Consider the following 24,262-nt stretch of genomic DNA (forward strand, 5'->3'; position numbering starts at 1 on the left):
CCAAGAGACAGGCAATATATATATATATATATATATATATACTGTTTTCTGATATTTTCCTTTTACCCCAGTTCCAATGCAATACTAGTTCTGTCATCTACACAGAAATGAAGTTACTATTTTGCTTTAGATAGGAACACAAATTATCTAATTATCCCTGATATATTTTCATACTATAAATTTAATGTTTATCTGAATCCCAGTTTTTTAGTTTCATTTCACCAAAGTATGAAGCAATTTATATTACATGGAAGAATGAGAAACTATACCAGGAAAGGCAAAAAGTGGCATCATGCAGTGGCTAGTTGAGGTTCAAGTTACGTAAAGACTCTATGTTATTGATGAAGGGCATGACTATAAGAAATAACAAGTACCCCAAACAAGTTATTACTAACACCTAATATTTATATATTACTTTAAAACTTACACATGAGACTGTCATTGTCTCAGCAACTCAGAAAAAGGAGGCAAGGTATCTGGGTTTGGGCTCCAATGGCAGCCTCTGTTGCTTTAAGCCTTGGTGTTCTCGTATATAAAATGAAAGAACAGCTATAGTATTTTGATGACATTTTCCAGCTACAAAACTGTGTGAATCTAAAACTTCCTATATCTAGACACCTTCTAATGTCTCCAGGGCATTGTATACAAATAGCAAATTCACACCAGATATTTTTTTTCCTTCAGTTGCTTTTAGGTCAGTACCTCCTGTTCCCTCATTTTATCAGGTCTCACTCTTCCTAATTTATCAATCTTGACAACGTAGTCCCTCCTTTAGATGAACTAATCACCCCCATCCCTGTGGAGGCAGCATTGCTTCTGTTAGTGATACACTTCCGCTCTGGAACAACCCCTCACATTCTCCTGTCTGAAGGTAAGACTTTATCTTCTGAGAGCCAGTCAGGCAAGAGGTGGTTAAATTGATCTATCTAGACAACCCTGGCAGTGTCACCCCTGTCTTCAATTAGGAAGGAGTAAAGAACTTCACTTAGTATATTGGTTCTCTATTTAATGCCTATCTATATCTTATCAGGTTAAAAGTTCTGCTGTACATTTTCAATTTGTAGGCTTCCAAAGTTCAAAATAGATACAGAGATGGATAAATAACTGTGTAGTAACTGTCTTTATAGCTTGTAGAAAATCTGTCCATAGACCACTTCAGTTACTGGAGCCAGTTTTCAGAAATGAGGAGGTAGATACTTAATTTTGAGTTCATAATTAATTACTCAGTGAATGCAATTAGCTAGAACAAGAATTTATATGAACTTGTTCCTTTCAGTTAATGAAATACCAATTGTTTGTCAATCTATATACTTACATGAGATAGGTCTTTTAGTTTAATGCTCTGTACATAGTAAGTGCCTAAATGTTAGCTAATGATTAATTGTATATCAAAACCACCAGCAAGAGGAACATAGTTAATATGGCATATGCAAACACTTGGAACTGTGTCTGAAAATCTACTGTTTGAGCAGTTGATTGATTTGTGCCTAATTCACAAATTTTAAAAGACCAGTTTGTTGCTTTGAGCTATTCACCAAAATTTATTTTCATGTAGAAAAAAGTTATTATTTGTGCTTAACACAGTCTGTCAAGAGACTTCACAAAACAAAAGCTATATTTATTGTGTTAGTTCATACTATGTTTATTCTTTCTAACCTCCACACATGGTATAATGAAATCTATTTAACTAGAAAATAGAACAATGCAGTGATCTTTTAGGTCAAGTTTTGAACACTCAATGATAACAAAATTTTGTTTCCAGGTCTATTCAGTCCTTTTACCAATCCTTATAATGATCCTTCAAAATAGGTTAGCAGAATAAAAATTATTTCTATAATTATAGATATTTTCTCCCAAAAACCTAAAAATCATAAATTTTAGAACTGGAAGGGATTTTAGGAAACAATTAGGAGAGTTATACAGTTTTGTGTGTTTTAGTAGACAGTCATTGCTATGATTTACAGAGTCACCAGGGAGTTTATATTAAAAAACAAAACAAGACAGAACCCTTGGTTCTTTTAATACAGTAATTAGAAGTTCAAAGTGAAGAAAAGAACAATTGGAAATCAGAGAAATAATCAATTTAGGTAACCCTGACAGGGGTCATCTTCTATACTGATTACTGTTGTACTTGAGGATATAGGTATCTTACAATATGTACTAGTCTGCTATGGCTGCAGTAACAAAATACCACAGAGTGGCTTAAACAACAAAAATTTATTTTCTCACAATTCTGAAGGCTGTTAAGTCCAAGATGAAGGGACTGGCAGGGTTAGTTTGTCCTGAGGACTGTTTGGCTTGCAGACTACACCCTTCTCTCTGTGTCCTCACATGGCCTTTCCTTGGTGCACATGTGCTCATCTTTGGTGTCTCTCCCTCTTCCATAAGGACACCAATCATACTGGATTAAAGCCCCACTCCAATTTTAATTTAGTCATTTTAACTTACTCATTTTAACTTAATCACCTCTTTAAAGACCTGATCTCTAAATATGGTTACAGTCTAAGATACTGGGGTTCAGGACTTCAAAAAATGAATTTTGGGAGGACACAGTTCAGCCCAAAACCAATGTATACTTAAGCTTTATGAAGTGTATTTAGGTTAACATGCTAAATTTTGTATCTCCTGTATACTGTAGCATGCTGAAGGGGAACAGACACAGACCTAGGTAAAGGATGGAATGTCTTCTAAACCATACTAGCTTTGAGACTAGAGTATTTAATATCTCAGACCCCTGACTTTATCATAGATAAAGTAAACATATCACCTTTAAATATTGTTCAAGGTAATTAAGGATCTAATAAAATACTTTGTCTAAAATTCTACTGAAGATTAAAAGCTGTACATAAACAGAGTCACTATTATCAGCTACTTCCCTGCTGATTGTCCCCCTTGTAAACTTCTTTGGTGAAAAAAAATGTATCTTGGTTCTGAACTTTATATTTCTTTATTTTTTTTTATAGAACATTTTGGTTAAAAGTCACCTTCATGTTCAGCCCTTTCTTAATCACCAGGTTAATATATAATTAACACATAGATAAAATATGATAATCATCAGGTTAATGATACTGAGTTTCTTTGCTTAAGGGTGCTAACTTCCATATTTTATATACAGTTATACTGACTAATTTAACCTCAATAGACACTCATAGCTCTGAATATTCCTTAGTTGAAACAGATCTGAATCCAATTTTGTTGGAATTAGCCCCTTCATAAGTTTAACCATGGATTAACCGATAAGAAGTTGAATACAAACTTTAAAATTGCTTTTTTTCTGGATGACTCTTTATAACCATCCATAATTCTAACACCTTATATACATATCGATGGGTTTGATAAACTGGTGTTACATTTGGGGGTTTTATGAAGAATTAATGGTTTTAAAGTTTATGTTGTAATTTAAATAATGTGTAAAATAATTTGACAAGTCAGGAATGGAATAATATTTTTGAGCTTTCAAAAAAAAAAGCACTTTTTTCCCAAGGCACATCAAATTGTAAGCAGTTTGTTCTTTTGTCAGATCATGAACCACTAAAGCATCAAACTGTATGCCATTTTTCAAGAGACTTTATTTTTTGGAATAAAGTTTTAAGTTCACAGCAAAATGGAGTGGAAAGTATAAAGAGCTCCCCTATACCCTTTGCCTTCACACATGCACAGACTCCCTCATTAACAACATCCCCCACCAGAGTGGTGCATTTGTTACAATTAATGACCCTACATTGTCACATCATTATCACTCAAAGTCCATAGTATACATTAGGGTTCACTTTTGGTGGTGTGCATTTTATGGGTTTAGACAAATGTATAATGACATATATCCACCATTATACTATCATACAGAGTAGTTTAACTGCCTTAAAATCTGTGCTTCACCTATTCATCTCTTTCTCCCCACTACACTCTGATAAACACTGATCTTTCTACTGTCTCCATAGCTTTATCTTTTGCCATGTAGGTGGAAAAATACAGTATGTAGCCTTTTCAGAATGTCTTCTTTCACATAGTTATAAGCATTTATGGTTCCTTCATGCCTTTTCATGACTTGGTACATCCCTGTGTTTACAGTAAAAAATATGATCAGTATATTTGAGAACTTACAAGACATATTTTGATGTTATTTTCCCTAGAGTGTGGGGTTCAGAAGACTTTGGGAACCCACTGAAATTGTATCCAACAGTCTGTAGGATTATTTTGACACATTTTTTTTTTCTGTGATGAGGATTTGTAAGTTTAACCAGTAGGATCCCATGCCCCAAACCAAACTAAGAACCAATAGTTTAGAGAATGAATGATGACAATGTTTTTTTTTCTTGTAAGAAGCAGCAGTTTATAAAGGAAAGGGTAGAGATTTTGGGACAATTTTTGTTTCAAATTTTGGCTACATGGCTTTTAAAAAATGTGACTGCAAAAGTTACATTACCCCAGCCAGCTTTCTCACCTATGAAACTGAGGTAACGATCTTAATTCACAGGGGTTTTCTAAAGAACTTGACATGTACTTGGCATTCACTAAAGTTTAGTCACATTCCTTCTTATGGAAGTACACACTTAGTTTGAATTAATACTAAATTATTATTCAAATACGGACTTATTGGTTAATTTGTGTCCTTGTTCAGAATCTTTGACCTTCAGTCTCTCTGAGATCATATTTTGATTTTAGGGTGGTGGATGATATTTGGGAGGCCCTAGTAACCATCTTAAGTCATAAAAATAGGAAATATGAGAGTTGGAAAGGTGAGACATTTTTATGATTTTATTTAGAATATTTTATTCAGTAATACTTATTTAAACAGAAAAACTACGTTGCCTGTTTCTTTCACTTTCCACTTTACTATTTAATAGTTTAATTTCATAATTCCATTACTATTATTTTAAGGTAATTCTTCCTGAGGCATTTCCCTATTACTCTGAATAATAAAGACTTGGCAAAAGATCAAATTTCTTTCTAGAAAATAAATAAATATTAAAATATATTTTTTTCTCAAATAAAAATTAACTTCTCAAAGGAGCTGTTGAACTGAAGTACCTGGGAACATTTGAGAAATCTCTAGTGAGGAAAGAGTAGTCCTTAGAGGTGATACTGAAATATGCAAACATTAGAAATAAAGAAAAGAAACTTCTTATATTGGTACCTGATATTATAACTTTAGCTCATCAATTTCTTCCTTCTCCCTTTGCTCAAATACAAAATGCAATATAAGAGATAGAAAATGGCAGTAGACCCAAGAGTGACCCTTACCTGCATTCCCAGAGACAAAGTTCATATTACAGTTCACTGTTGCTGTTCATTCTGTGCATCTGGACAAATGCATAATGGCGTGTATCCATCATTATAGTACCATATGGTGTAGTTCAGCTGCTCTAAAAATCCTCTGTGCTCTGCCTGTTCATCCCTTACCCCAAACCCTGGCAACCACTGATCTTTTTACAGTCTCCATAGTTTTGACTCTTCCAGAATGTCATATAGTTGAAATTATACGGTATATAGATTTTTCAGATTGGCATTTAAACTTCTTCCATGTCTTTTTATGGTGTGATAGCTCATTTCTTTTTTTAGCACTGAATAATCTTCCATTGTCTGAGTGTACTACAGTTTATCCATTCAGCTACCAAGGAACATCTTGGTTGCTTCCAAGTTTTGGCAATTATGAACAAAGGTATTATAAACATTCATGTGCAGGTTTTTGTGTGAACATACGTTTTCAAGTGTTCCTCTTTGTAATGGCTGGTTTAAACATTTTTACTACATTAGTTTTCATTGGTTAGTTTTTATTTGGTTAGTTTTCAACAATACAACTAAGGTATGGAGACCTATGATTTGTAAGTGTATGGATGTGTGTGTATGTGTCCTGCTTGCAGTTTGCTGAGTTTCTGAGAACAATTATTTACATTTGTTCATTGTAAACATTTATGATAAATTTTTTGCCATTGCATAATCAAATTTTTTTCTCCTCCAATCTCTTAACTTTTTCTGAGTCCAATTACATTTACATTAGATTGATTGATATTCCATCAGGATAGTGAATCTTTAAATTTTTTTTTTCTCTCTCTGCTACATTTTAAAGGGTCTATTTTCTGTTTTCAAATATACTACCCTTATTTTTTGCTGATATAGCCTTCCAGTGAATTTTTAAATTTCAGATATCATGTTTTTATTTCTAGACTACATTTTGTTCTTCTTTATAGTTGCAATGTTTTTTTCCCCCTGAGATTCTCCAAATATTTGCTCACTATGTCCACCTTTGCATTTAAATCTGTATTACTAATTTTCTATCACAATGTAACAAATTATTGCAAATTTAACAGCTTAAAATAGCACACACACAAAAACCAAGCTATGAAGACAGTAAAGAGATCAGTGGTAGCTAGGGTGTGGGGGAGCGGGATAAGTAGGGGAAGCCACAGAGGATTTTTAAGGCAATGAAAATTCTCTGTATGATACTGTAATGATGGATACATGTCATTATATATTTGTCCAAACCCATAGAATTTACAACACCAAAAGTGAACTGTAATGTAAACTATGGACTTTGGGTGATAATGATGTATCAGTGTGTATGTATAATGTTCATCAATTATAACAAATGTAGAGAGACCCTATGGTAGGGGATAATGGTAATGAGAGAGGTTATGCATGTGTGGGGGTAGAGCATTTATAGAAAATCTCTGTACCTTCCTTTCAATTTTGCTGTGAATCTAAAACTGCTCTAAAAAATAAAATCTATTAAAAACAACAACAACAAAGCAACACACACAAAACGCACAGTTTCCATGCATCAGGTGTTTGGGCACTGCTAGCCGGATCCTCCCTCCTCAGGGAGGAGGTTGTAGTCAAGGAGTTAGCTAGGCTGTATTATCATCTGGAGACTTGCCTGCGGTTAGTAATTTCTTTCAAGCTCATTCAGGTTGTTTGCAAAATTCACTTCCCTGAGATATATGGTTGAGATGCCCTGGATTCTTACTAAATTTCAACTGGAGGACACAATCAGTACCTGAAATGTCTACAGTTTCCTAACATGCATTATTCTTATAGGCAGTTTACGGCATAGATGTTTTCTTATTCAAGCCCAGAAGGACATTCACTCTCTGGAAGACTTTAGCCATCTTTTAAAAGATTCATTTCATTACATTAGGCCCACACAGGATGCTCTCCATTATGATTAATTCAAAGTCAAACTGTTGAAGGATCCTAACTGCATCTGCAGAATTTCTTCGCTCTGCCATATAGCATAACCTAGACATGGGAGTAACATTCATCATATTTACAGATATCACCAACTCAAGGGGATTGGATTATGTAGGGTTATAAACCAGTGGGTACAAATCTACCTGTAAATTGTACCTACCACAACATTTTTGATGTTCACAATAGCCTTGTGAAAGTTCTGATCTGACGTCATTGGTGTCAATATTGGGTCTGTTTCCATTAATTTTGGCTTTAAATTATGTCATTTTTCCTCCTTCACATATCTATTGATTCTTTACTGTGTACTGATAGCTATGCTAAATCACTGCGTTTTCGTGCCTTTTTTTTTTGTTTTTTGAAAGACTGTCAGTTTTCATCTGGCAAACAAGTTAATTTGATGGCTGATCAGCTTGATATTGTCTAGTTTTGTTTTTAGAATTTTTTATGGGGAGTTTACAGTAGACCTTAATCTAAGGTTAGAGTTATCCTACTCATAAATTATGATGCTCCTGAGGTCCCAGCTGATTTTCTGATGAGTTCAGTAAGGTATCTCCACTCTGACTAGTTGGATCACCAACATTTCTCAGAATTAGGCAACCCTCAAGATCATCATTCAGCTCACAGCCTGCCAGCATCTGCTCTCTGGTAGGCCTTGCAAAATCTCATCCTGTGCATGCATAGAATAGTATTTGCTCAAATATTCTATGCTGATATCTGGATATACTTTTATGTGTAATTCTTTCTATTTGATATTTTCGTCACAAATTCCAGCTGCCCAATCATTCCAGACTTCCAATTTCAGATTCCTGTCTAGAAAGTGGGTTGCTATGTGTTTCGTCTGAAATCCCCAGGGCCTTGATTTGGAGAGTTTATCAAGTGAATACGGAATTCATATTCTGTTTGTCTTTCCATAAGAATCCTTAAAAATAACGGTTTTTAAATTTCAATTGTCCAGTGCCTGAAAACAGATATTTCACATGTTTTGTCCAGTTTTTTAGTTGTTTATGGCATACTGGCATATTTTATACTTATTCCTCCACAAGTAGAAATTTAATACATATTCATAAATGACCATATAAATAAGCAGACAATATAGCCTATTGAAAGTGTTCAGGGAGAAATTAGTTCCTTCTTAGTGTAAGTAGTTTTAAAGATATGAAAAAGATAAAATTTTAACAAATAAATAATTCAAGTGTTAAAATTGAAGTACTTACTGATTTGCTGCATGACAGAATTGTGGAAGAGAAAAAGCCATATTATTTCAGGTTTTCTGGAATTATTAATGAAGTGCTTCTAAATAAAATAGGATCTATTAAAAAAAGAGATAATATTAGATGTAAGGTAGAAGATTTAAAGATCAGAGACAAAAAGGGTAGGAAAGAATAAAGATGGATAACCAAAAATGAAAATTTAGAGAATCTAAGATAAATAACTTGAATCATAACATGATCAGGATCATAACATCCCCATTTCATACATACATGCAAAAATTGACAGTGGTGCCTCATGTCCTGGAAAAGCTCATGGATCCACTCAGTGTTTTCCAGTGTCTTCCTACAATTCTGTTTTTCCTTTTTTTAGGTTTTTAAACACCTTTGTCAAATATATTAGTCTCATAACAACTAGTCCTTTGTAGTTAGAAGTGAAAATCACTGCAACACTGATTTTTAATATTTATTCTTCTATAAACTTGTCAGTCTTACTCAAAACACATCTTCATGCCTGAGAACAGTAAAGACCTAAAATATAAGCACTCAAAAAGACTGAAATAAAGAAAAAAAAATGAAGCATGTGAACAGTAACAGAAAAGAATCGGTGTAGCTGTACTAACACAAAAGAAAGAAATTACTGAAAACATGAAGGGATATATAGTAAGAAAATGGTTAAACTCTATTCAATATGGTAAAGATAGCATTTTTTGTTTATTGATTTGTAGATTCAATGTAAATTTGGCCAAAGCCAACAGGGTGTGTGTGTGTGTGTGTGTGTGTGCGTGTGTGCGTGTAATTGAGAAGCTGATTTTAAAGTATGCTTGAAAATCAATGACCACAAAGATAATTTTAAATAAGAAAAACAGATCTGGAGGGCTTACAGGGCCATACTTCAAGAATTATTATAAAGTTATAGTAATTAAACCAGAATGGAACTGATACAAAGACAGACATATATGAATGAAAGAGATTAGATATTCAAAAAAACTAACACACATATGACGTCACTTGATTAGTAAAAAAGGATGGACTTCCATGGTGGCGCAGTGGTTAAGAATCCGCCTGCCAAAGCAGGGGACATGGGTTTGATCCCTGGTCCAGGAAGATCTCACAGGCCGTGGAGCAACAAAGCCTGTGCACCACAACTACTGAGCCTGAGCTCTAGAGCCCATAAGCCATAACTACTGAGCCCTTGGGCCAAAACTATTGAAGCTCACATACCCTAGGGCATGGGTGCCACAACTACTGAGCCCACATGCTGCAACTACTGAAGCCCACACACCTAGAGCCTGTGCTTCGCAATAAGAGAAGCCACCACAATGAGAAGCCTGTGCACTGCAATGAAGGGTAGCACCCACTAGCCACAACTAAAGAAAGCCCACACACAGCAATGAAGACGCAACACAGCCAAAAATAAATAAATAAATAATAAAGATTTTTTAAAATTTAAAAAAAACATTAAAAAGTGTCACTGGAGGACCTTCAAGATGGCAGAGGAGTAAGAGGTGGAGATCACCTTCCTTCCCACAAATACATCAAAAATACATCTACATTTGGAACAACTCCTACAGAGCACCTACTGAATGCTAGCAGAAGACCTCAGACTTCCCAGAAGGCAAGGAAGTCCTCACGTACTTGGGTAGGGCAAAAGAAAAAAGAAACAACAGAGACAAAAGAATAGGGACAGGACCTGCATCTCTGGGAGGGAGCTGTGAAGGAGGAAAAGTTTCCACACACTAGGAAGCCCCTTCATTGGCAGAGACGGGGGGTGGGCGGGGAGGGGGGGAGCTGCAGAGCCACGGAGGAGAGTGCAGCAACAGGGGTGCAGAGGGCAAAGTGGAGAGATTCCCACACAGAGGAACGGTGCTGACCAGCACTAACAGCCTGAGAGGCTTGTATGCACACCTGCCTCAGGGGTGGGTGGGGGCTGGGAGCTAAGGCTTGGTCAAGAGTGGTCAGATCCCACGGAGAGGACTGGGGTTGGCTGCGTGAACACAGCCTGAAGGGGGCTAGTACACCACAGCTAGCCAGGGGGAAGTACGGGAAGAAGTCTGGAACTGCCTGAGACTCAAGAGACCATTGTATCAGGGTGCACAAGGAGAGGGGATTCAGAGCACTGCCTAAACGAGTTTCAGAGACAGGCGTGAGGTGTGGCTATCAGCGCGGGCATCAGAGACAGGCATGAAATGCTAAGGCTGCTGCTGGAGACAGCAAGAATTCTGTGTGCAAGCACTGGTCACTATCCACAACTCCCCTCCTGGGAGCCTGTGCAGCCCGCCACTGCCAGGGTCCTGTGATCCAGGGACAACTTCCCTGGGAGAACACACAGCACGTCTCAGGCTATTGTAATGTCATGCTGGTCTCTCCTCCGCAGGCTTGCCCTGCATTTCGTACCCCTCCCTCCCCCCAGCCTGAGTGAGCCAGAGCCCCCTAATCAGCCTCTCCTTTAACCCCCTCCTGCCTGGGTGAAGAACAGACGCCAGAGGGTGACCTACAGAGGCAGAGCCAAATCCAAAGCTGAACCCCAGGAGCTGTGTGAACAAAGAAGAGAAAGGGAAATTTCTCCATGCAGCCTCACAAGCAGTGGATTAAATCTCTACAATCAACTTGGTGTACCCTGCATCTGTGGAATAACTCAATAGACAATGAATCATCCCAAAACTGAGGCGGTGGACTTTGGAAGCAAATGTAGACTTGGGGTTTGTGGTACACGACTGACTAGTTTCTGATTTATATGGTTATCTTAGCTTAATTTTTAGCGCCTGTTATCATTGGTGGATTTGTTTATCGGTTTGGTTGCTCTCTTCTTTCTTTTTACTTTTTGTATTTTAACAATATTTTTTAAATTTTTTATTTTAATAACTTTATTTTATTTTTTCTTTCTTTCTTTTTTTTCTCCCTTTTCTTCTGAGCCATGTGGCTGACAGGATCTTGGTGCTCCAGCCGGCTGTCAGGCCTGAGCCTCTGAGGTGGGAGAGCCGAGTTCAGGATACTGGTCCACCAGAGACCTCCTGGCTCCACATAATATCAATCAACAAGAGCTCTCCCAGAGATTTCCATCTCAATGCTAAGACCCCACTCAATGACCAGCAAGCTCCAGTGCTGGACACCCCATGCCAAACAACTGGCAAGACAGAAACACAACCCCATTAGCAGAGAGGCTGCCTAAAATCATACTAAGTTCACAGACACCCCAAAACAAACCACCAGACACGGTCCTGCCCACCAGAAAGACAAGCTCCAGCCTCATCCACCAGAACACAGGCACCAGTCCCCTCCACCAGGAAGCCTACACAACCCACCGAACAAACTTTAATCATTGTGGGCAGACAAAACAATGGGAACTATGAACCTGCAGCCTGCGAAGAGGAGACCCAAAACACAGTAAGTAAAGCAAAATGGGAAGACAGAGAAATACACAGCAGATGAAGGAGCAAGGTAAAAACCCACCGACCAAAATATGAAGAGGTAATAGGCAGTCTATCTGAAAAAGAATTCACAGTAATGAGAGTAAAGAGGATCCAAAATCTTGGAAAGAGATTGGAGAGAATAAAAGAAACATTTAACAAGGACCTAGAAGAACTAAAGAGCAAATATACAATGAAGAACAACACAATAAATGAAATTAAAAATTCTCTAGAAGGAATTAATAGAATAACTGACACAGAAGAATGGATAAGTTACCTAGAAGATAAAATAGTAGAAATAATTACCACAGAGCAGAATAAAGAAAAAAGAATGAAAAGAAATGAGGACAGTCTCAGAGAACTCTGGGACAACATTAAATGCACCAAATTATAGGGGTCACAGAAGAAGTAAAGAAAAAGAAAGGGACTGAGAAAATATTTGAAGAGATTATAGTTGAAAACTTCCTTAATATGGGAAAGGAAATGATCAAGTCTACGAAGCGCAGAGAGTCCCATACAGGATAAATCCAAGGAGAAACACACCAAAGCATTATTAATCAAAATATCAAAAATTAAATACAAAGAAAAAATATTAAAAGCAGCATGGGAAAAGCAACAAATAACATACAAGGGAATCCCCATAAGGTTAACATCTGATCTCTCAGCAGAACCTCTGCAACTTAGAAGGGAGTGGCAGGACATATTTAAAGTGATGAAAGGGAAAAACCTACAACCAAGATTACTATAACCAGCAAGGATGTCATTCAGATTCAATGGAGAAATTAAAACTTTTACAGACAAGCAAAAATGAAGAGAAATCAGCACGACTAAACCAGCTTTACAACAAATGCTAAAGGAACTTCTCTACGCAGGAATCACAAGAGAAGGACAAGACCTACAATAACAAACCCAAAACAATTAAGAAATGGTAATAGGAACATACATATAATTACCTTAAATGTAAATGGATTAAATGCTCCAACCAAAAGACATAGACTAGCTGAATGGATACAAAAACTAGACCCATATATATGCTGTCAACAAGAGACCCACTTCAGACCTAGGGACACATACAGACTAAAAGTGAGGGGATGGAAAAAGATATTCCACACAAATGGAAATCAAAAGAAAGCTGGAGTAGCAATTCTTATATAAGAAAAAATAAACTTTAAAATAAAGAGTATTACAAGAGACAAAAAAGGACACTGCATAATTATCAAGGGATCAATACAAGAAGGAGATATAACAATTGTAAATATTTATCACCCAACATAGGAGCACCTCAATATATAAGGCAAATGCTAGCGGCTATAAAACGGGAGATTGACAGTAACACAATCATAGTAGGGGACTTTAACACCCCACTTTCACCAATGGACAGATATCCAAAATGAAAATAAATAAGGAAACACAAGCTTTAAATGATAAATAAAACATGATGGACTTAATTGATATCTATAGGACATTCCATCCAAAAACAACAGAATACACTTTCTTCTCAAGGGCTCAAGTGCTCATGGAATATTCTCCAGGATAATTCATAACTTGGGTCACAAATCAAGCCTTAGTAAATTTAAGAAAATTGAAATTGTAACAAGTATCTTTTCTGACAGCAATGCTATGAGACTAGATATCAATTACAGGAAAAAAAAACTGTAGAAAATAAAAACACATAGAGGCCAAACAAGACGCTACTAAATAACCATGAGATCCCTGAAGAAAACAAAGAGGAAACCACAAAATACCTAGAAACAAATGACAATGAAAACACGACGGCCCAAAACCTACGGGATGCAGCAAAAGCAGTTCTAAGAGGGAAGTTAATAGCGATACAATCCTACATCAAGAAACAAGAAAAATCTCAAATAAACAACCTAACATTACACCTAAAGTAATCAGAAAAAGAAGAACAGAAAAAACCCAAAGTTAGCAGAAGGAAAGAAATCATAAAAATCAGATCAGAAATAAATGAAAAAGAAATGAAGGAAACGATAGCAAAGATCAATAAAACTAAAAGCTGGTTCTTTGAGAAGATAAACAAAATTGATAAACCATTAGCCAGACTCATGAATAAAAAAAGGCAGAAGACTCAGATGAAAAGAATTAGAAATGAAAAAGGAGAAGTAACAAGTGAGACTGCAGAAATACAAAGGATCATGAGAGAATACTACAAGCAACTATATGCCAAAAATGGACAACCTTGAAGAAATGGACAAATTCTTAGAAAAACACAAGCTTCTGAGACTGAGCCAGGAAGAAATGGAAAATATAAACAGAGCAATCACAAGCACTGAAATTGAAACTGTGATTAAAAATCTTCCAACAAACAAAAGCCCAGGACCAGATGGCTCACAGACGAATTCTATCAAACATTTAGAGAAGAGCTAACTAACACCTTTCCTTCTCAAACTCTTCCAAAATATAGCAGAGGGAGGAACACTCCCAAACTCATTCTCCAAGGCCATCACTACCCTGATACCAAAACCAGAAAAAGATGTTACATAAAAGAAAACTACAGGCTAATATCACTGATGAACATAGATGCAAAAATCCTCAACAACATACTAGCAAACAGAATCCAGCAACACATTAAAAGGATCACACACCATGATCAAGTGGGTTTTATCCCAGGAATGCAAGCATTCTTTAATATATGCAAATCACTCAATATGATACACCATATTAACAAACAGAAGGATAAAAACCATATGATAATCTCAATAGATGCAGAAAAAGCTTTTGACATAATTCAAAACCCATTTATGATAAAAACTCTCCAGAAAGTAGGCATAGAGGGAACTTACCTCAACATAATAAAGTCCATATATGACAAACCAACAGCCAACATCATTCTCAATGGTGAAAAACTGAAACCATTTCCACTAAGACCAGGAACAAGACAAGGATGTCCACTCTCACCACTATTATTCAACGTAGTTTTGGAAGTTTTAGCCACTGCAATCAGAGAAGGAAAAGAAATAAAAGGAATCCAAATCGGAAAAGAAGAAGTAAAACTGTCACTGTTTGCAGATGACATGATACTAAAGAGAATCCTAAAGATGCTACCGGAAAACTACTAGAGCTAATCAATGAATCTGGTAAAGCAGCAGGATACAAAATTAATGCACAGAAATCTCTTGCATTTCTATACACTAATGACGAAAAATCTGAAAGTGAAATTAAGAAAACACTCCCGTTTACCATTGCAACAAAAAGAAGAATATACCTAGGAATAAACCTACCTAAGGAGACAAAAGACCTGTATGCAGAAAACTGTAAGACACTGATGAAAGAAATCAAATATGACACAAACAGATGGAGAGATATACCATGTTCTTGGAGCAGAAGAATCAATATTGTGAAAATGACTATACTACCCAAGGCAATCTACAGATTCAATGCAATCTCTATGAAACTACCAATGGCATTTTTCACAGAAATAGAACAAGAAATTTCACAATTTGTTTGGAGACACAAAAGACCCCAAATAGCCAAAGCATCTTGAGAAAGAAAAATGGAGCTGGAGGAATCAGGCTCTCTGACTTGAGACTATACTACAAAGCTACAGTAATCAAGACAGTATGGTAATGGCACAAAAACAGAAATATAGATCAATGGAACAGGATACAAAGCCCACACATAAACCCACACACATATCATCATCTTATCTTTGATAAAGGAGGCAAGAATATACAATGGAGAAAAGACAGCCTTTTCAATAAGTGGTGCTGGGAAAACTGGACAGCTACATGTAAAAGAATGAAATTAGAACACTTCCTAACATCATACACAAAAATAAACTCAAAATGGATTAAAGACCTTAATGTACGGCCAGACACTATAAAGCTCTTAGAGGAAAGCATAGGCAGAACACTCTATGACATAAATCACAGCAAGATCCTTTTTGACCCACCTCCTAGAGAAATGGAAATAAAAACAAAAATAAACAAATGGGACCTAATGAAACTTAAAAGCTTTTGCACAGCAAAGGAAACCATAAACAAGATGAAAAGACAGCCCTCAGAATGGGAGAAAATATTTGCAAACGAAGCAAGTGACAAAGGATTAATCTCCAAAATTTACAAGCAGCTCATGCAGCTCATTATCAAAAAACAAACAACCCAATATAAAAATGGTCAGAAGACCTAAATACACATTTCTCCAAAGAAGATATAGAGATTGCAACAAACTCATGAAAGGATGCTGAACATCACTAATCATTAGAGAAATGCAAACCGAAACTACAATGAGGTATCACCTCACACTAGTCAGAATGGCCATCGTCAAAAAATCTACAAACAATAAATGCTGGAGAGGGTGTGGAGAAAAGGGAACCCTCTTGCACTGTTGGTGGGAAGGTAAATTGATACAGCCACTATGGAGAACAGTATGGAGGTTCCTTAAAAAACTAAAAATAGAACTACCATATGACCCAGCAATCCCACTACTGGGCATATACCCTGAGAAAGCCATAACTCAAAAAGGGTCATGTACCACAATGTTCATTGCAGCTCTATTTACAATAGCCAGGACATGGAAGCAACCTAAGTGTCCATCGACAGATTAATGGATAAAGAAGTTGTGGCACATATATACAACGAAATATTACTCAGCTATAAAAAGAAACGAAATTGAGTTATTGGTAGGGAGGTGGATGAACCTAGAGTCTGTCATACAGAGTGAAGTAAGTGAGAAAGAAAAAAACAAATACTGTATGCTAACACATATATATGGAATCTAAAAAAAAAAAAAGTTCTGAAGAACGTAGGGGCAGGACAGGAATAAAGACACAGACATAGAGAATGCACTTGAAGACATGGGGAGGGTGAATGGTAAGCTGAGAGGAAGTGAGAGAGTGGCATGTGCATGTATACACTACCAAATGTAAAACAGCTAGTGGGAAGCCACTGCATAGCACAGTGAGATCAGCTCGGTCCTTTGTGACCCGTAGCGGGGGGGGGATAGGGAGGGTGGGAGGGAGATGCAAGAGGGAGGGGATATGGGGATATATGTATACATATAGCTGATTCACTTTGTTATACAGCAGTAACTAACACAACAATGTAAAGCAATTATACTTAATACGTTTAAAAAAAGATCACTGAAATATTGATATAGATTGTATTCTAATGAATAGTTTTATATTTATTTATTGTTATTTAAATAAACCTATACTTTACCCCATACTGTATATGCACAAAATTATATTCCTGATGGTTCATAACAATAAAACTTCCAGAGGGAAGAATATCTTCATGACTTTGGTTAGACAAATCTAAGTAAATTTGATAGATAAAGAACTAGTTACAAAAAAAGGCCTGCTACCTTGTACTTCCTTAAGCGAATAAAAAGTCACCATTTAGAGAATAAAAAGGAAGCTACAGTGTAGGATGATAGTTTCAATACATATATCAAACAAATGATTCATATACAAATATTTTAAAAGGTAATTCATGACGTTTGACCAGTAAGTTGAATAGGCAATAAATGAAAGGTGATATTTACTTCTTTTTTCACCAAGGTAAAAGTAAGCTAAAACATCAGTGAGCTACAAGATGACTCATTGAGCCCACCTGATGACTAAAATGAAAAAAAGACTGACAAGCACTGTCAAAAGGGTATAGTAGTTATAACTTTCGTACACTACGTGTGGGAATATCACTTTAAGGACCTCTGGATATAAGTTACTAGAGTTAAACTGAAGATCCCAGTGACCCAACAGTATGACTCTTAAGGATATAACCAGCAGAAATGTACACATATAATCATCCAAAACTCTTAGGTACATATGCAGTGGAAATTAGTACAATATTCACCACATGGACAAGAAGCTGATAGAAAGTACATAACAATAGTAAAAAACCTGAAAACAACTGAAGTGTATGTCCATCAAAAGTAGAAGAAATAAATGTACTGTGTGTGGAATATTAACACAATGGAACAATATCAAAAAAGAGCTACTAGTATACAAAAGAGCATGGGTAAGTTTTATAGATAAATTGCTGAGCAAAAGAAAGCAGACACAAAGTATTATATAGTCTCTGATTCTGTTTAAATAACATTCAAAAACAGGCAAAGTAATCTATGGAGACAGAACTCAAAATAATGTTTATTTTGGGGGGTGAATAATTGGAATGGAGCTCAATAGAGTTCTGGATGTTAATAATGTATTAAATTGTTATCTGGGTGATAACTAAATTTATATGCTTACTTTAAAAATGTACCTTCCTTTAAAAAGGTACATTTTAATATATACATTTATAAAAATACTTTTTTATAATTTAAATATATAGTTATATTTATCCTACCACATTTATATTTTAAGCAATGTGTAGTATGTGGAACAATATAATTTTTTAAATCATTGTGTACTATATAAAACCAAAAGGAGCTTAAGTTAATAAGAATAATTAATAATATTATATGCCTTCCTTCCAAAAATAATATTATATGGCTTCCTTCCAAAAATAATAATAATAACATGTGACACACACACACAAAAAAAACCCACTAATATACACGTTTGAATATCATTCTTCCAAATCTTGAAGACAGTATTAATCAAGGTGATGGGGAGCTCCAAAATTCATGATCAGATATGAAGAGCTCTTTTTCTCTAGATCACTGGTTTAAATGTTCCTGATACGCTAATAAAGAAAGTTCATTAACTTCCAATAGCTGTTTGGTGTTTTATGTAAAAAGAGATGATGGCCTCAGTCGACACCATAGAAAGTCATGTCTATAATATAAGTTACAAGAATAACTTTCCAGCCTATCTTCTCAAGAGGCCAAAGATTAAAAAAGCATTGAGGTAGCTGAACTCTCTTGCCTTTAAACCTGGCCATCTATACCTGCTGTATAAAATAATGTAGCAAAATGGTGCTAGAAAGCCAATGACAGTTTAAATTGTTTACCTAATATCTATTCTACCATTTTTATATCAAGCAAAAGGTAATATTATCTTTCTCTTAGGCTTATTTTTATTAATATAAAACAATACTGAAAGGCTGCATAAGAAAAGAGATTCCATATGCCATTGCATACCAAATCCTCAGCAGTTGTCAATGGTATTGGTTATCCCTCCTGCTTCATGTCTCCATGTGGAGAAACTTCCATTTGGGTAACAATCCAGGCTTTTATTACCTCAGCGTTCCTCCCCAGGGAGGGGTGGAATTGGTGGTTGTGGTTCAGCAACTTCTGTACCTACACTTTATGACCTTGCAGCCAGCAGAGAAGACATAATTTGTTTCTATCTCTCCAAATCGTGGAAAGTTTGGCATGACAGGCTCTGCCTTCGTGGGGAAGGTTTGGGGGAAAAGTTCAATTAGAGGCAAATAAATATGCCCATTTGGCTACCCCAAGTCATAATCTCCTTTTATTTTTACCAAGATTAGAGATGATATTTTGATCCCATCTGCCTGACTCCTATATGTACTTTTCAACTGTTTCTATCTTTTTGGGTAAAGAGAGCTCTTTTGGAGCCCCTAAATCCAAACTTTCATGGAATATTATAATTTGAGAAACTTTTATGACATTTATTGTTTTCTTTCTAATTTTACAAACAATACATGTTCATTGCAAACAACTAGAAATACATAAAAGCATAAAGTAAAAAATATCAAAAATATCACCCATAATCCTCAAACCCCAGAAATAACCACCATTAGCACTTTGATGCATTTCCTCTCAGTGTTTACATATTTTTTAACTTAAGTATAATTGACCTACAATACAATGTTAGTTCTAAATGCACAAGATAGTGATTCAATATTTCTATATATTACAAAATGATCACTATGATAAGTCTAGTTATGATCTGTCACCATACAAAGATATTACAATATAATTGACTATATTCTGCATGCTGTACATTTCATCCCTGTGACTCATTTATTTTGTAACTGAAAATCTGTACCTCTTAATCTCCCTCAACTATTTCACTCATCCCCCTCACCCCTCCTCCCCTCTGGCAACCACCTGTTTGTTCTCAGTATCTATGAGTCCATTCTGTTTTGTTATGTTTGTTCATTTGTTTTGTAGTTTAGATTCCATATGTAAGTGAAATCATATGGTATTTGTCTTTTTCTGTCTGATTTTCTGGCTTATTTCACTTAGTATAACACCCTCTAGGCCCATCCGTGTTAGCACAAATGGCAAGATTTTATTCTTTTTCATGGCTAAGTAATACCTATCAGTATTGCTACTATCAAAATGACAACAAATAAGTTGGTGAGGATGTGGAGAAAAGGGAACCCCTGTACACTATTGGTGGGAATGAATATATGCAGCTGCTCTAGAAAACACTATGGAGGCTCCTCAAAAAATAAAAAATAGAACTACCATGCGATCCAGTAATTCCATATCTGCATATTTTTCTGACAAAAACAACAACACTAATTGAAAAAGATATATACACTTCTATGTTCATTGCATCATTATTTGCAATAGCCAAGATATGTAAACAACCAAAGCATCCACTGATAGATGAATGGATAAAGAAAATGTGGTAGATATATACAAAATGAGGACTGAAGTATTATATCTTCATATGGGAAGTCCTAGTTTCCAGTGTATTTGAAGATTCAGCCTCAGACTGACTGTATTTATTGAAGGAATGGTATTAAGGGCCCAAAATGTGAGCATTAATTATCTGCTTGGAATTTCTCACTGAAACATGAAAGACCACCTGAAAACTGTCCAATTCAGGACAATTACTCTATCTTCAAAATATGAATAGCCATAGTATCAACCACTGTTTATAGGTTGGTAATGGTAAGGACATGAATAGAGGCTGACTTGGGCCAGATGCTGAGCCTTTATGACCCCGAAAGCTTTACCTGGTGTCTTCCCTTGCACTGTCAAGAAGAGATTAGCTTCAGTAAGTTCAGACATATTATGAATAAGATGAATAGAGTTAAAGAAACCCTTTCAGAAGTACCAAGTGAAAATAAATCAAGCAGTTGAATTACAGAATAAATAATGTCCTAAAAGGTAATAGGCTCTTATTTTTCACCTTCCTCTGAAGTTAGTTTTACCTAATCTTAGGGAAAATGTATCACAATTCTTTTTAAACTCATATCTTGAAACAGTTTATTCATAAAATCAAGCACTATTTCAAGAGTGTTTTTGTTGTGGAGATGATTATAAAGTAGCCACTCTTCTTGTATTTTATAAAACTCTCAACTTCTGCTATTTAAATTACCTAGCTAATTAGGTCTCTAATGAAAAGGTGTGTAAACACACTCATTTTTAACCTTAAAAATAATTTCCAACACTCCTGGGTGCTGTTAAAGAAAAACAGCTAATAAAAAAAATTGCTTAAGCTTTGTGAGGATAATGCAGTTAATCAGAGATCTCTAAAGAAATCCTCTGGATAGAAACACTGAACCATGCAAGCTAACGTGGAAATATTGTAATCCCAATGTATTTGAATAGAGAATTTAGTTGTTCAGCTTAAAAGTAGGTAAGTGGTACTTGTACCATTACATTAGTCACATTAATCATCAAGTTTTCACACAGAGAAATATAGTTGAGCACAGCAGCTGGTTAAGTCATTAGGGATAATGACTTGCATAACATTCTAAGAGTGTGAAAATAGTTTTCCTATTAAAAAATTAAGGTGAATTCTGTGTATCAGCTATGCTCCTCACAAAGTCTGGAAAACAAAAATTCACAGTGCAATCACCTTGCTCCCACTTTCTTCCCGCAAATATATCAACATGTCATTGTAGAAAGACACTGCATTATCCTTCTCAGGAGCCAATAATTTATAACAGTTCAGCATACTGGTCTCATAACTTTTAACATATAAGTTACTACCTTGAAAAAAAAATTCTATATGGCTGTCACTTTTTACCCAGGATATTCTGATTGCAGTAGACATGATTATCTTGAGGCTCTAGAATTTCTATTTTAGGAATTATGGGAAATGTGATAAACTTAATAAAGTAAAAAAAAAATCAACCTGTGAGGCAAAGGTTTCAAAACTTTGGAGGTTCCCTAAATTCTCAGAAGAAACAATCAGTGTTTTATTCTACATTCTCAGCTTCTAGCTGATCACAGAAATGACTAGAAAATAACAGAACTGAGCTCAGAAAGGTTCAAGAACCCAAGAGGCTTGGCATGAAAATCAAGAAAAGTAGCAACAGAATATGCATTTTTAAACCTCTGCCGGATTCCAATATTCCTACCAATAGCAGCGAAAGCCAATACCTCTGGTAAAAACCCCTGCAGTCACTGGCATCACCACCCCAAATGAAACCTAAACTCTTCCAGTGTATCAGCAATCTTCACTCAATGATGAAAGTCTGACTAGGGTTAATATATTTGCTCTGCCTCTGTCAGTATTACTCCAGTACTCATCCAATGTGAGGCTCTCCACAGATAGAAAGGAGATTTGTGTGCTCAGCAGTCACACAATTTATAAATCAATGAATATTTGTACACCTTAAATATTAAAATGTTGCAGCAACTGTTTATGATTAGAACCTGAAATCTGAATTATGTCAATAGGGAGGGAGTAGCAGATTATTTCTGAACAAGCAGAGGAGGAGATTGCCAATTCAGATATCAAATGAATAGGTGTGTTGAAGGAAGGCGTGAGGAGTCAAGACTGAGAACCCAGAAGGATAAGAAGTGAGAAGCAGTTATTGAGGAATATTTTTTGTCATTCACAATGATCCAAGTACTAGTATCTCTCTAAACAACAAGATCAAACCTTGTAGACTAAATCTGCTCTGCTGAGAAATGAGATGATATCTCATTTACCGCCTAACTAGCATAACTCACTGTGTCTGTCTAGCTATAGGGTTCAAGTCAGGGTAGGAGGTAAGGTAGCAGGGAAAGCCTAAAAATGAATATGCTCTGGCATTGGTAGAGTTGTGGATATAGAGGATGTGATATATTAACGGTATTAATGTCCCAATTCTCTTCTCATCCCCCCAATGTCTTATAATCTCACAGTGACCACACATTCTGGCTTGGCCATGTGACTTTATTTGGCCAAAGATATGTAGGCAAACTTAATGCAAATGGAGGTTTGAAAAAGTATTTTCATGTTTCTATTTATTCTCTTGCTTCTCTGCCTTCCTGACTTGCCCAGGCAAGCCTACTAGAGAATGAAAGAAACATGGCCCAGTCACTTCCATTGCCTCAGAAAATAGTCAGCTGATGGCCTGATATGTGAATAAGCCCAGATGGTATCAGAAGAACCATCCCATCAAAACCAGCCTTACTCACCCACTCTCAGACTCATGAGTTACATTAGGGCTTATTGCTTTAAGCCATTTTGATCTGGGGCAGTTTGTTACACAATATTCTATACAAAAGATTACTGATACAGTGGACATTAAGGGAGGGTGACAATGATATTTTTTGTTCCATAAACTAGCAATCACCAACCATTGATAAGTATCAGAATCACCTACAAAGCTTTTAAAAGTATACTCAGATCCACCTCTGACCTATAAAATCAATTGCTTGTTCTGGAGACATGGCAAGTATTTGGTGTAAGGGACCCAACATACAATAAATTTGGGATCCACTGATTTAGGCATATTGTCTTGACAATTAGAAGGGAATATTTTTTAAATATTTATTTATTTTCTCACTAATCTGCCAATAAAGAAAACCAATTAAGTTTTATGTTATGCCTTAATTATCCTTACAGCTATGATTTTCCTAACCTGTGAATACTGGTTATGTAAGCCATGGACTGAAAAGTCACAGGACCATAGGCAATAATGGACTTAAAAATCCTTTGCTTGGAAAATGTACCTGGTAACAAGATAAGCAATAATTTCCATCTTCTTTATAAAGGTGAAAAAAGGATATGGATGCATTTAATCTGGATTGTAAGACTGACACAAGCTCGTTTTCTGAAGAAAGAAGCTAGCGAACCAAAAGCCCAAACAACCTCTCCCAAAAAACAGAAAAGTATCATCTTTACTGCCAAATGTCCTATTCCTCAAATATAATAGCATTACACCTTGTGTTTTTTCCCCTGCTGTGCCATCTGTCTGGATCTCTTCTCATGGATGGCTCCTTCTAAGCATACAGAACTCAGAGTGGTCTTCTGTCACCTAGCTATAAAGATACCCCTGCCCACCTCTCTCTACCACAACTATACCTCTCTCTCTATTCAATTACTTCTTTTTATTTCCTTCAGAGCTATTAACATTGGAAGGGTGATTACATGTGTGGTGTATCTATGGTGAAGTTGAGCATTAACAGGATATAATACTGGAGAAAAACCTATTTCGCTTATGATTAGCTAACAAGTCTTACTATTGGTCAGGCGAGCAGAAACTGGAGTATCAAGGCCAGTTAGATTTTACCTGAACTCACCAGTGAAATTCATGCTTTTCTTGTACTGCATATTCTCAACTCTTCATTGTATGCAATATTCTTAATTGAATTAAAAAAAAAAAGTTTTTAAGATATAAGGCAAGACCAACT

This window comes from Balaenoptera musculus, chromosome 5 (assembly GCF_009873245.2).
Source record: "Balaenoptera musculus isolate JJ_BM4_2016_0621 chromosome 5, mBalMus1.pri.v3, whole genome shotgun sequence".
NCBI lineage: Eukaryota > Metazoa > Chordata > Mammalia > Artiodactyla > Balaenopteridae > Balaenoptera > Balaenoptera musculus.